Genomic DNA, 11,852 nt, shown 5'->3' with positions numbered 1-11,852 from the left:
TATTGTCAGTTAACCATACACACGTACACAAACGGAACACCCTGCCTCTGAGGCTAAGGTGAAAAACACAGTAGATAAAACAAGACACATTAGGTACAGTAACGCTCTAACGCACGCAGTCAGAAAATAGATATTGGCACAAGGGTCTGAGTGGCATGGCCTGAAGATTGACCGGTTGACATGAAATGTGAAGTGTATGTTTATGTAAGGCAAAACAATATTTATTTATGCATATATTTATATATGTATTTACAAACTTTGTATCTACGTACACAGTTTGTCTTATTTTGCACATTGGTTGTTTATCCGTCTTAGTGTCACAAGCCTGTGACTCCGATCTAATTTATATGCCTCAATTTAGTCAATCCAGAAAAAAAAACACTTGTCGTTTGGGAGTTACGCATTTCAGTGACATCCTTTAGTCCCTCACAGGCAAAGCAGTGACCCGTTTTCTGCAGGAATGATAGCTTCTCAGATTAGAACCGATGCATTGTCGAGGTAATTCTGGGATGGCATAGAGACTTTGTAGAAATTTGATGTGACCTTGAAAGGTTTTGTTCTCAGTAGCCATTCTGAGCAGAGTCAAGGGGCCGAGTGCCACCACCACCCACACTTACTGTTCCTGAGGGAAGCAGCCGAAACAGTGTCTGGAATCAGTTTAGCCTCAGTATTGTCCGAAGTTCTACAGGCCTGGATATGTGATACAACTGAGGATAAAACAATCTTGAAATTAGTGGTGAAGGTTTTAAAAATCAGCAAGGTGGCCAATCACAGGTCCGAAGGTCGGCAAGTCAATCTCCGCCCACCTTCTTTCCTTGGCGCCGCCCACTCATTTACATCCTAATTAATAAACAGACACGGAGACCCCAGTTAGTAGACTCTGGAACCGCAGTGGTTACCGAAGTTTGCAGAACAGCGCATGGTTCGGTCGGAATTTTTCGGTTGTCTGCACCTGTCCGGAGGAATGTCCCCAGCGCTGCATCTCTTGTGGGTTCTGCTGGTCCATTTACCAGGTAATAGTAGGACTGGTTCACGCACGAATTATCCGTTCAAATTGGGTTTACTGCTGATTTTTATTTTGCTCCAAGTCACCCAGTGGCTTTATTCTGTTTTATTGCAGATATCTACGCGGCCCCAGTGCTCAATCAGACCCCAATGTCCGGACCTGTTTCCGCCGGACAAACCGTCCGCTTAGATCATATATGTCAAACTCAAGGCCCGCGGTGGAATTATCTTTGGCCCGCCAGATAATATCTAATTACTATTAAAGCTGGCCCCAGTAATCGAAGCGCCTATGGCGTATGATATGGCTAATGCTGAGTTTATTCAGGTACCGGGTTTTCAGGGTTTTTAGTGTTTATTCGGCAGTCTTGCTCGGCAGTCTTCTTCATAAGAAACGGAATTTGTAAAGTGAAACACTTTGTAGTTATAGCAGAGACTGAGACACATGAGAGCAGGCTGAAAAAACGGAGGCAACGAAAGCTGCGGTCGCACACGTCCGACTGATCCGGCCCGCATGAAGCTGCATTTTGCTCAATCCGGCCCGTGACCTAAAATGAGTTTGACACCCCTGGCTTAGAGTGTCGGATACAGAACGGTAATGTTGGAAGTTACGAAACGTACTGGTACCGACAGCGTCCCGGGGAGAGACCGGAGGCGGTGTTAGAACATGAGACAGACAATGATATATTCCGAGTCCCAGGGATCACAGACCGTTTTCAGTCGTCCAGAGACACCTCCAGCAACAGTCACATCCTGACCGTCAGCAGTTTGGAGCCCCGGGATTCCGCCGTCTATTACTGTGCAGCGTGGGACTCTGGATATATCTTCGGTCCAGGCACCATCCTGGATATCAAGAGCAAGTGACTCCCTCATTCTGTTACAAACAATTCCTACTACAACCACTCTCATTCCATACAGCTGGATAAAATCCCGTCCAGGGAAGGGCTGGGGGAGTTTCCATCCTTTTCTGTCTGGCACAAGAGGCCGTTCAGCCCGTCGAGTAGTCCCAAGAATCAAATTAAGGATCGTTTGACATGTGAACACAGTTTTTGTTGGGCACTTTTGATCTCCTTCAGTTGGTATAGCAGAATTCCATACTTTCCGCCCTCATTGCTCTTTAACACAATAGGCCGCGTGGATTGTATTATTGGTACTGGTTTATTTTTGCCGCTTTTCACAGGATGGTATAAAAAGTTTGTCTTGCATCGTGTCCATAAGGATCACGTGATGAAAGTGCATTGAGTTAAACACAGCTTAATGTAGAATAAAATGTAACAGCCACAGAGGGAGTGCAGTGCAGGTAGAGAAGTTGCAAGATCAGAAGGATGTAGATTGTGAGGTCAATCGTCCATCTTATCGTACCAGAGAACCATTCAATAGTCTTATTACAGCGGAGCCTCTGTTGTGTCAAATTAAGCCAATCCCTGATGTCTACGAACACTCCATATCCATCCATTCTCAGCACACTCATGTATCCGTCTGTTTCTTAGACGTCCCTATCGTATCTGCCTCCTCCACCTCATACACCCTCCACCCTGTATAAAAGTAAACATTCACCGAACTTCTCCAGTAAATTTCACTCCTCTCGGCTAAGATTTCCGCCCTGGGGAAAAAAATCTTGACTGTCGATCCTATCGCTCTGTCCCATACTGTCTTGAGTAACGTTCGTACATAATTTGGGGAAATGATCGCTATCACAAGCATGACATCTGCCCGTCCCTCTTCATTTACCACATCTGAGAACATGTTTGTCGCGAATATTGCATAATATTTCTGGGTGCGGTAAACAGGGCAGGATGTTCACAGTTTCAGGTTAACGCAATTCAGAGTCTGTGATTAAGAAGCGTGTCAATATGATTGTAGAAAACACAGGAGAAGAACATCAGGCTTTAAAAATAATACACACTAGGGGAAGGTGTTGGGTAGAAAGCAGGCTGGTCACAGAGTCGAGCGGCAATAGACCTGGTTACTAGGGGTTCGGAATGCAATCTGAGTCTGAACGAGTGGTTTCACCTCTTCCCGCTTCTCACTGGTTCACAGGCTGCTCTTTTTTCCGTCATTTCCTCTTCAGTTACTGGGTACCGAGTCCTAGGTATTCACTGAGCTTTCCCGAACTCGGGACATCTCAAGGAGCCTTCATTATATTAACAGCTGAAGGTGTAGTATTCTCAGTTATTGCCATAAGAGTTCAAGATTTGGGGATTTATTGGAGAACAACAAAGAACTTGTCTCAATAAAGGGACCAATCATATGGGCAAGGTGTGGGGATTTAGCGAAGAGGTTGAGTAGTGTTGAAGTTATCTTTTAACAAAATGCAGTACCGAGAGCAGAGTGGATTCAAAAACATTTTTGAAACAAATGATGTCACGTCGTAGCCGTGCAAGGCTGCGAATAATCCGGGCAACTCTTGACTTATAGGTTTCTACCCGAGGGGTCAAATGTGCCATATAGAGTATCCCAATGCCTGTGTTAATTTCGGCGCTGTTGTTTCTATCTCGGAAAAGTCCATGAAATAATATGGTTTCTATTCCTCTCCTTTTCCCCTCTCACACAGGTAGCGAATCCCGGCAGCTCTCAGTTCTCCTGCTCCCTCCCTCTCCGGAGGAGACGCGCTCGGGTTCGACCACTCTCTCCTGTCTGGTGAGTGGTTTTAAGCCGGGTTTGGTAGAGCTACGCTGGACCGTGGAAGGCGTCCAGGCGGAGAGCGGGGTGACGACAGGCGCCGTGTCCCTGGACACCGACCAGACCTACAGGCTGAGCAGTTACCTGCGGGTTCCCACCGCTGCCTGGAACAAGGGCTCGAGCTATTCCTGCAGCGTGAGCCACAGCTCGCTGAGCTCGCCGCTGCGCAACACCATCTCTTCGTCCGCGTGTGCGCAGTGAGAGTGTGCCGACTGGCAGCACACGCGGATTGTTTGATCTTGTTTAATGCAGTGAAGCAATGATTGCGTCTGTGCAGCAACCCATTGCAATGTAATTGTGTAGTAATGTTCGCTTATGGAAACAGGCAGAACGTTTAATAATTTCAGAGCAGTTGGCAATAATAATCCATCTTTTGCGACGGACACTTCTGAATAGAATTGTGCTGTGTCCGAACTACCGTCTGTGTAGACTCAGGAGCGATCTCGTGTACAGTCACTGGATTCGTGTAAAACAACTCTAAATAAAAGAGGAAACAGCGGTAGATGTATCGTGTCTTGTCTTTACTCGTTGCTGGCAGTAGGTTAGGGGGAATGTTCTCGGATAACGTGCCGTCTCGGAGCCTCAGTCAGAATGACAAGTAAATCAACTCCGACATCTTATTCGGCTTTTTGCTGTCTGTGTCCTGGCAGTGCTTCGTCCGTCGGCACTCACCGCCCACCCCAACCCCAACCCCGCCATCACCGGAACTTCTATTCCTCTTCATCCTTCACTTTTGCTCTTCATTTACAACCATCCCTGTGGGAGGGAGATCAACATTCTTACTGCCTTTTACCCAAGTCTTACCACCATTTGGAGTGTGACAGTTTTGGAATGTTTCCCCGTGACTTGACCATTCTCTCCATCGCTACCGTCAGTTACTGAATGACGGCCATCGACGTCACTTCCCGCTCAGACACCACAGTCTCCACCCACCACACCCACACCCACACGTTAGCTTCTGCAGCTCATGGTTATTTTCAAAGTTAAAGGTAAATTTGTTATCAAAGTATGTCTCCATCTTCGTATGCGACCATGAGTTTCATTTTCTTACAGGTTTTCACAGTAGAATAAAGAAGTACAATAGATGCAATGAAAAACTACACACAAAGACGAAGATGCGAATAAATAAATGGATAGATAGAAAAAACAGACAGATATATAAATAAAAAATGCATGAATGATAAATCAATTACATTCGATCAATCATAAATATATAAAAGAACGGATAAAAGGATAATGGTTAAATACATAAATAATACTGAGGACATAAGTTTGAAAGTGAGTCTATAGATCGTGGAGTCAGTTCAGAGATGTGTGATTGAAGTCATCAACTTTGTTTCAGGAGCCTGATGATTGAACTCTTCCTGAGGTCTGTAGTGCGGTATCAAATACTAATTGTCAGATGCGAGAGAGTTGTTGAAGAGCGGAACAAGTGTAAGATGACTACAGAGACACGGTTAATTACGTTAAAGATTTATATTGTCTGATCAAGGGCGTAGTCTTTATAGAGATAGATAGATAGATAGATAGATACTTTATTCATCCCCATGGGGAAATTCAACTTTTTTTCCAATGTCCCATACACTTGTTGTAGCAAAACTAATTACATACAATACTTAACTCAGTAAAAAAATATTATATGCATCTAAATCACTATCTCAAAAAGCATTAATAATAGCTTTTAAAAAATTCTTAAGTCCTGGCGGTTGAATTGTAAAGCCTAATGGCATTGGGGAGTATTGACCTCTTCATCCTGTCTGAGGAGCATTGCATCGATAGTAACCTGTCGCTGAAACTGCTTCTCTGTCTCTGGATGGTGCTATGTAGAGGATGTTCAGAGTTTTCCATAATTGACCGTAGCCTACTCAGCGCCCTTCGCTCAGCTACCGATGTTAAACTCTCCAGTACTTTGCCCACGACAGAGCCCGCCTTCCTTACCAGCTTATTAAGACATGAGGCGTCCCTCTTCTTAATGCTTCCTCCCCAACACGCCACCACGAAGAAGAGGGCGCTCTCCACAACTGACCTATAGAACATCTTCAGCATCTCACTACAGACATTGAATGATGCCAACCTTCTAAGGAAGTACAGTCGACTCTGTGCCTTCCTGCACAAGGCATCTGTGTTGGCAGTCCAGTCTAGCTTCTCGTCTAACTGTACTCACAGATACTTGTAGGTCTTAACCTGCTCCACACATTCTCCATTAATGATCACTGGCTCCATATGAGGCCTAGATCTCCTAAAGTCCACCACCATCTCCTTGGTGTGACTGGTAACACTGGTAAGACGACTGCCAATGTTAGCTACACACACACACACACACACACACACACACACACACACACACACACACACACACACACACACACACACACACACACACACACACACACACACACACACACACACACACACACACACACACACACATTTAAGTAACATGTCGCACAAATTATTTGCCGTTGCCTGCCCTGCTAAGTTTTTCAAGAATTTGGTGTAGACATCTCACTTCGTCATTAATGAGATTTTTATGTTGCTTGGATTGTTTTATGGACTATACAGAGCAACGTGCGCGATATTAGAGAAAATAAACCCTGCCCATATGATAGACGTCAAATGAACATTCAGGCAAATGACTCCCACAGTTGGTTTACTGGAACAATTAACATGTTTAACGTTTTAAAATATCTTTGAAAATACTAGGACAGTCAAGCGCATTATAAAATACTAAAACAGAAAAAAATAATGAACATAAAATAAAATACACTTAATATTATAAATATTAGCATAATTTGTTATATGCAGAAACAAACATACAGTGCGGTTTGCATCATATCAAATCAATAAGGATTATGCTGGGGACAGACCGGAATTGTCAGCACGCTTTCGGCGTCAACATGCATTTATTTAGTGTTTACGCATTTACCTATACATCTGTCTTTATATCTATTTATCTAACTGGCTGTCTCTGTATCGATCAATCTAACTGTCTATCTGTGTATGAATGTATGTAGGTATCTATCTACAAATTTATTTATTTATTCATTCACAGATACAGTGCGTAACAGACCATTCTGACCGAACGTGCCGCACCGCCCAGCAATGCATTGTTTTGACTGAAGCGCAATCACAGGACAATTTACAATAACCGACTAACCTACTAACCGGTACTTCTTTTGACCGTGAAAGGAAACCAGAGAACCTGGAGTATGGTGCACCTGTCAGTATCTCCGGCTGAATTTTGTCTTTTTGTGTGTTTTCTCCCTAGCCTTCAGTCTGTGGTTTTGTACTGCCATGTGCTCTTGTTTGTTTTCATGTCCCATAAGCCTCTGTCCTCGCTCCATTATTGCCTGTTTTGCTGCGACTTTTGTCTCATTGTGCCCCACCTAACATCTGCCTCTCTCTTTATTGCTCAGTATATTTTAGTCCTACGTTTTGATCTGTTTGTTGCCAGATTGTGCCAATGAATTTTCCCGAGCCTTTCCAGCATTCGTCTCTGCTCTCTGCCCGTCTGAATATCGACTCTGCATGTTTCCCGATTCTGTCGTTTGGATTTCTCTGGATGTTTTGATCTCTGTCTGAGCTTTGACGCCGACTTTGTTTGCACCTCGGGATTTGTTACTCAATTAATATTACTGTGTGAACAGTACGGGGTCTGCGATTGGATCCCTGCTCCAGCGTCCTCACAGCACGTTAAACTCTATAACCTCAATGTGGGTATTGCAGATAACTGGAAAACTTCATGAAAATTTTCATAGCCATTATCGAACAGCGCCTGAAATACACACGCAGAGAAGATTTATTGCACATTTGCAATAATCATTTAAACGTTATGGCTTACTGAATGACAAATAATACTGAGTATAATACCTGAAGACTGCCCATTGGAAAGGTGAACACTAATGTAGTGGCGATAAGAGACAGCCATACACCGGGATGCAATCTGTAAACCATATTCAACAACGAAAAAATGATGACGTGCGCTTTCCTACAAACGCTTATTATCCCCTCTTTGAGTCCCCACCCTATGACGGGAAGTACCATAGCATTCGGTCCAGTACTGTTGAGATGGGGAACATCTTCTTCCCCCAGGACGTGAGACTGCTGAACTCCCTGCGACCAACCAGGAGTCTCAATAGCATTACACAGCTTGTTTTCCGACGTGCTTCGTAAATGCACCGTATGCTGAATGTTAATTTTCCGATTATCTGTCAATATGTGTTAAGCTATTTGTGATAATATTATTTTCTGTGTTGTTTGTGAATCATATGCACCTTGTTGTGCATCTGGTCCGGTGGAACTATAGTTCGTTTGATTGAATAACTATGAACCTGAACTTGAACTTCAAGACGTCAGTGAAGGTAAATATATTCAGCCCAATGAGGGTAAAGTGGTGTAATCAGTTTTCAAAACGGCCTCAGTGGCGCCGATAAATGGTGTATCTTTGCAATCATCTCCGATGGGAATGGTCAAAAATTCCCATTCAGATCTGCTACCCCTGTAATCCATAATCACTGGTGCGTCATTAAGTAACATCGGCGAACTCCATTGCCGCTGTTTGATCCTCCGAGTGTTTCCAGCATTCTCGACTTCACTTGCTGTTTTATTTTGCTTGCAAAATCCACTTGCATAACAATATCGATCTGGACATCTGGTGGGTCGAGATGTACGTAAGACTAGACGACAAAAAGACATAGGAACAGAAGTAGGCTATTCGGCCCATCGAGTCTGCCCAAGCATTCCATTGTGGCGGATCCCGGCTCCCACTGAACCCCATACACCAGCCCTCTTGCTATATCGTTTGATGCCCTGACCAATCAGTAAACTATCAACTTGCGCCTTAAATGTACCCACGGTCTTGGCTACCATTGCAGTCTGTGGTCGAACATTCCACAGAATAACCACTCTCTGCCTTTACTTCTGTTCTAAATGGTCGCCTTTTTTGCGACTGTACTCTACAGCTCTGCATACCCCTACCTTAGGAAACATCATCTCCACATCCACCATATCTAGTACTTCCAACATTCGGTTTGCTTCAGTAAGATCCCCCCCGCAATCATCTAAATTCCAGTGAGTATAGACCCAAAGCGGCCAAACTCTCTTCATATGTAAATCCCTTCATTCTCAGAATCATCCACGTGAACCTTCTCTGGACTATGTCTAATGACAACACATCCTTTCGGAGATATGGGGCAGAAAACTCATGTCAATACTCCATGTGCGGGCTGACTAGTGACTTATAAAGGTTCAGCATCATCTCCTTGTTTTTATATTCTATTCCACTTGAAATATGTGCCAACATTGCAAATGCTTTCTTTACCACAGACGCAATCTGTAAACTAATGTTCTGCGAGTTTTGCAGGAGGACTTCTAGGTCCCTTTGCACCCATGTTTGAAACCTTACCCCATTTAGATAATAATGTTCTCTAATGTTCATTTTACCTAATTGCAGTATCATATAATTCCCAACGTTATTCCATTTGCCACGTTTTTGCTCATTCTTTCAATTTGTCTATGTCGTGTTGCAATCACATTGCTTCCTCAGCACTACCTACCCTCCGCCTACCTTCGTCTCATCTACAAACTTTGCCACAAAGCCATCAATTCCATTATCTAAATCATTGACTAACAATGCAAAATCTAGCAGTCCCAGTATTGACCCCTCACACAGACAGCCAATCAGAAAAGGTCTTTTGTTCTCCCACTCGCGGCCTCCTGCCTGTCAGCCATTCCTCTATCCATGGTAGTATCTTTCCTGTAACACTGTAGGATTACATTTTGTTATGCAACCTCGTGTGTGTTAGCTCATTAAACACTTTCTGAGAATCCAAGTAAATGACATCCACTGTTTGTCCTTTTGTCCACACTGCTTGTTGCTTCCCCGAAGAACTAACAGATTTGTACAGGATTTCCCCTTGTAGAAATCATGCTGACTTTGACTACAGTTACCGGCAGGTGGTCACACCAGGGCCACGGGAGGTAGACAGGTGGGTCACGGTTAGGAGGAGAAAGGGGAAGAGTCAGGTATTAGAGAGCACCCCAGTGGCTATACCCCTTGACAATAAGTACTCTTGTTTGAGTACTGTTGGGTTGGGGGTGCAACCTGCCTGGGGGAAGTAACAGCGGCCGTGTCTCCGGTTGAGAGACCGGCCCTGTAGCTCAGAAGTTTAGGGAAAGGAAAGAAAGGCAGTAATAATAGGGGAGTCGAAAGTTCGGGGGTCAAATAGGCGACTCTTTGGACGCAATCAGGAGACCCGGATGGTAGTTTACCTCCCTGGTGCCAGGGTCCGGGATGTTTCTGATCGCGTCCAAGATATTCTGAAGTGGGAGGGTGAGGATCCAGATGTCGTGGTTCATATAGGAACCAATGACATCGGTAGGAAACGGGAAGAGGTCCTGAAAGGTGAATATAGGGGGTTAGGAAGGCAGTTAAGAAGAAGGACCGCAAAGGTAGTAATCTCGGGCTTACTGCCAATGCCACGCCACAGTGAGAGTAGGAATGAAATGAGGTGGAGGATAAATGCGTGGCTGAGGGATTGGAGCAGTGAGCAGGGATTCAAGTTTCTGGATCATTGTGACTTCTTCTGGGGCAGGTGTGACCTGTACAAAAAGGACGGGTTGCACTTGAATCCTAGGGGGACCAATATCCTGGCGGGAAGGTTTAATAGAGCTGTTAGGGAGGGTTTAAACTAATTTGGCATCTCGGACCCTGACACCTGGGAGGCGAACTACCATCCGGGTTTCTTTCCTGCGTCCACAGAATCACTTGTTTGACCAACTATCTATAGAGCCCTCTATCACTACTGCCTTCCTCTTTCCTTCCCTACCTTTCTGAGCTACAGGGCATGACTCTGTGCCAGAGGGACGGCCTCGCCGCTTTCCCCAGGTAGGCTTTCTCCCCTCCCCCCTGCAGTAATCAAATGGGAGTACTTTTTGTCAAGGGGTACAGCCACAGGGGTAATCTCTAATACCTGACTCTTCCCCTTCCCCCTCCTGACTGCCACAATTGTCCGTCTCCTGTGGCCCCGGTGTGACCACCTGCTGTATCTCCTCTCTATTACCTCCTCGCCCTCCCTGACTTGGCGAAGGTCATCGAGCTGCATTTCCAGCTCCCTAACTCGGTCCCTTAGGAGCTGCAATTCGACACACCTGGTGCAGATATGGTCGTCCAGGAGGCTGGGTGACTCCGGGACCCCCCACATCTGACACTGAAAGCAGAAATCTGGCCTCACACACATACCTCCTACCTTGCCTCGCCTCGTTACCGCCTAAGCCCGCTGAGCCAACTCTCTTATCACTCTCTGCTGCCTCAATCCGCTGGGTGTGGCGGCTTTCTTTTTAAACTTTTCGCGTTCTGCTGGCTGACATCACACGCCTGCGCAGTTTCGCCTCTCTTTAACCCGTGTGGTAAAAAACTCACTCGCTCCAAAAAAGCAGCAGTTCACTCGCAGCCGTCTTGCTCTGAATTAAAGAAAACTGTTGAAGATTCCTTGACTTTTTAAACCTTTCGCGTTTTGCCTCCGTTCCATATCTAACTTGGACCCACAGAGACTCAGTTGGCAATCACTCCATGATTTCCTCATTTTCTGCAGCCGTGATCTCTGATCAGCAGTGCCACACCCCTTCCTCTTAGGCCCCTCACTCTATCGTTTCTGAAACATCTAAAGCCTGGCTCTCCAAGTGACCGTTCCTACCCTTGAGCAATCCAAGTCTCTGTAAAGACCACAACATCATCGCTTCAAGTACTGATCCACGCTCTAAGCTCATCTGCTTTCTTCATGGTGTTTTTGCATTAAAATAGTCACATCTCCAACCATCGGTCTGAGCGTATCCCTACTCTATCACCTGCCTATCGTCCCTCTAGCACTGTCTCCAAGCTTTCTCTGATTGTGAGCCAATCGCCTCTTCTTCCTTCTTCACGGTTCGGTTCCCAACCCCGAACAATTTTAGTTTAAACTCTCCCCAAGAGCAAACCTTCCTGCCAGGATATTGATCCTTCTGGGAATGAAGCGCATCCCGTCTTTTTTTGTACAGGTCACGCCTGTCCCAACGGAGACCAGACTCGGTGCCAGTGGCGTTGCCACTGTTGCTTTCCCCAGGTAGGCCGTCTACCCACCCCCCACAAACAGTACAAATATGAATACTTATTGTTAAGGGGGACAGCCACA

At 45.3% G+C, this 11,852-nt stretch overlaps 1 pseudogene; it reads left to right on the top strand.

Moving 5' to 3' along the window:
* Positions 1-964: 964 nt before the first annotated feature.
* LOC140735138 (immunoglobulin lambda-1 light chain-like) lies at positions 965-3,901 on the top strand (annotated as a pseudogene).
* The last annotated feature ends 7,951 nt before the right edge of the window (positions 3,902-11,852 follow it).

This window comes from Hemitrygon akajei, chromosome 11 (assembly GCF_048418815.1).
Source record: "Hemitrygon akajei chromosome 11, sHemAka1.3, whole genome shotgun sequence".
In the NCBI taxonomy this organism is placed as follows: domain Eukaryota; kingdom Metazoa; phylum Chordata; class Chondrichthyes; order Myliobatiformes; family Dasyatidae; genus Hemitrygon; species Hemitrygon akajei.
The sequence above is the reverse complement of the archived record's forward strand: the minus strand, read 5'-3'. Positions and strand labels throughout refer to the sequence as shown.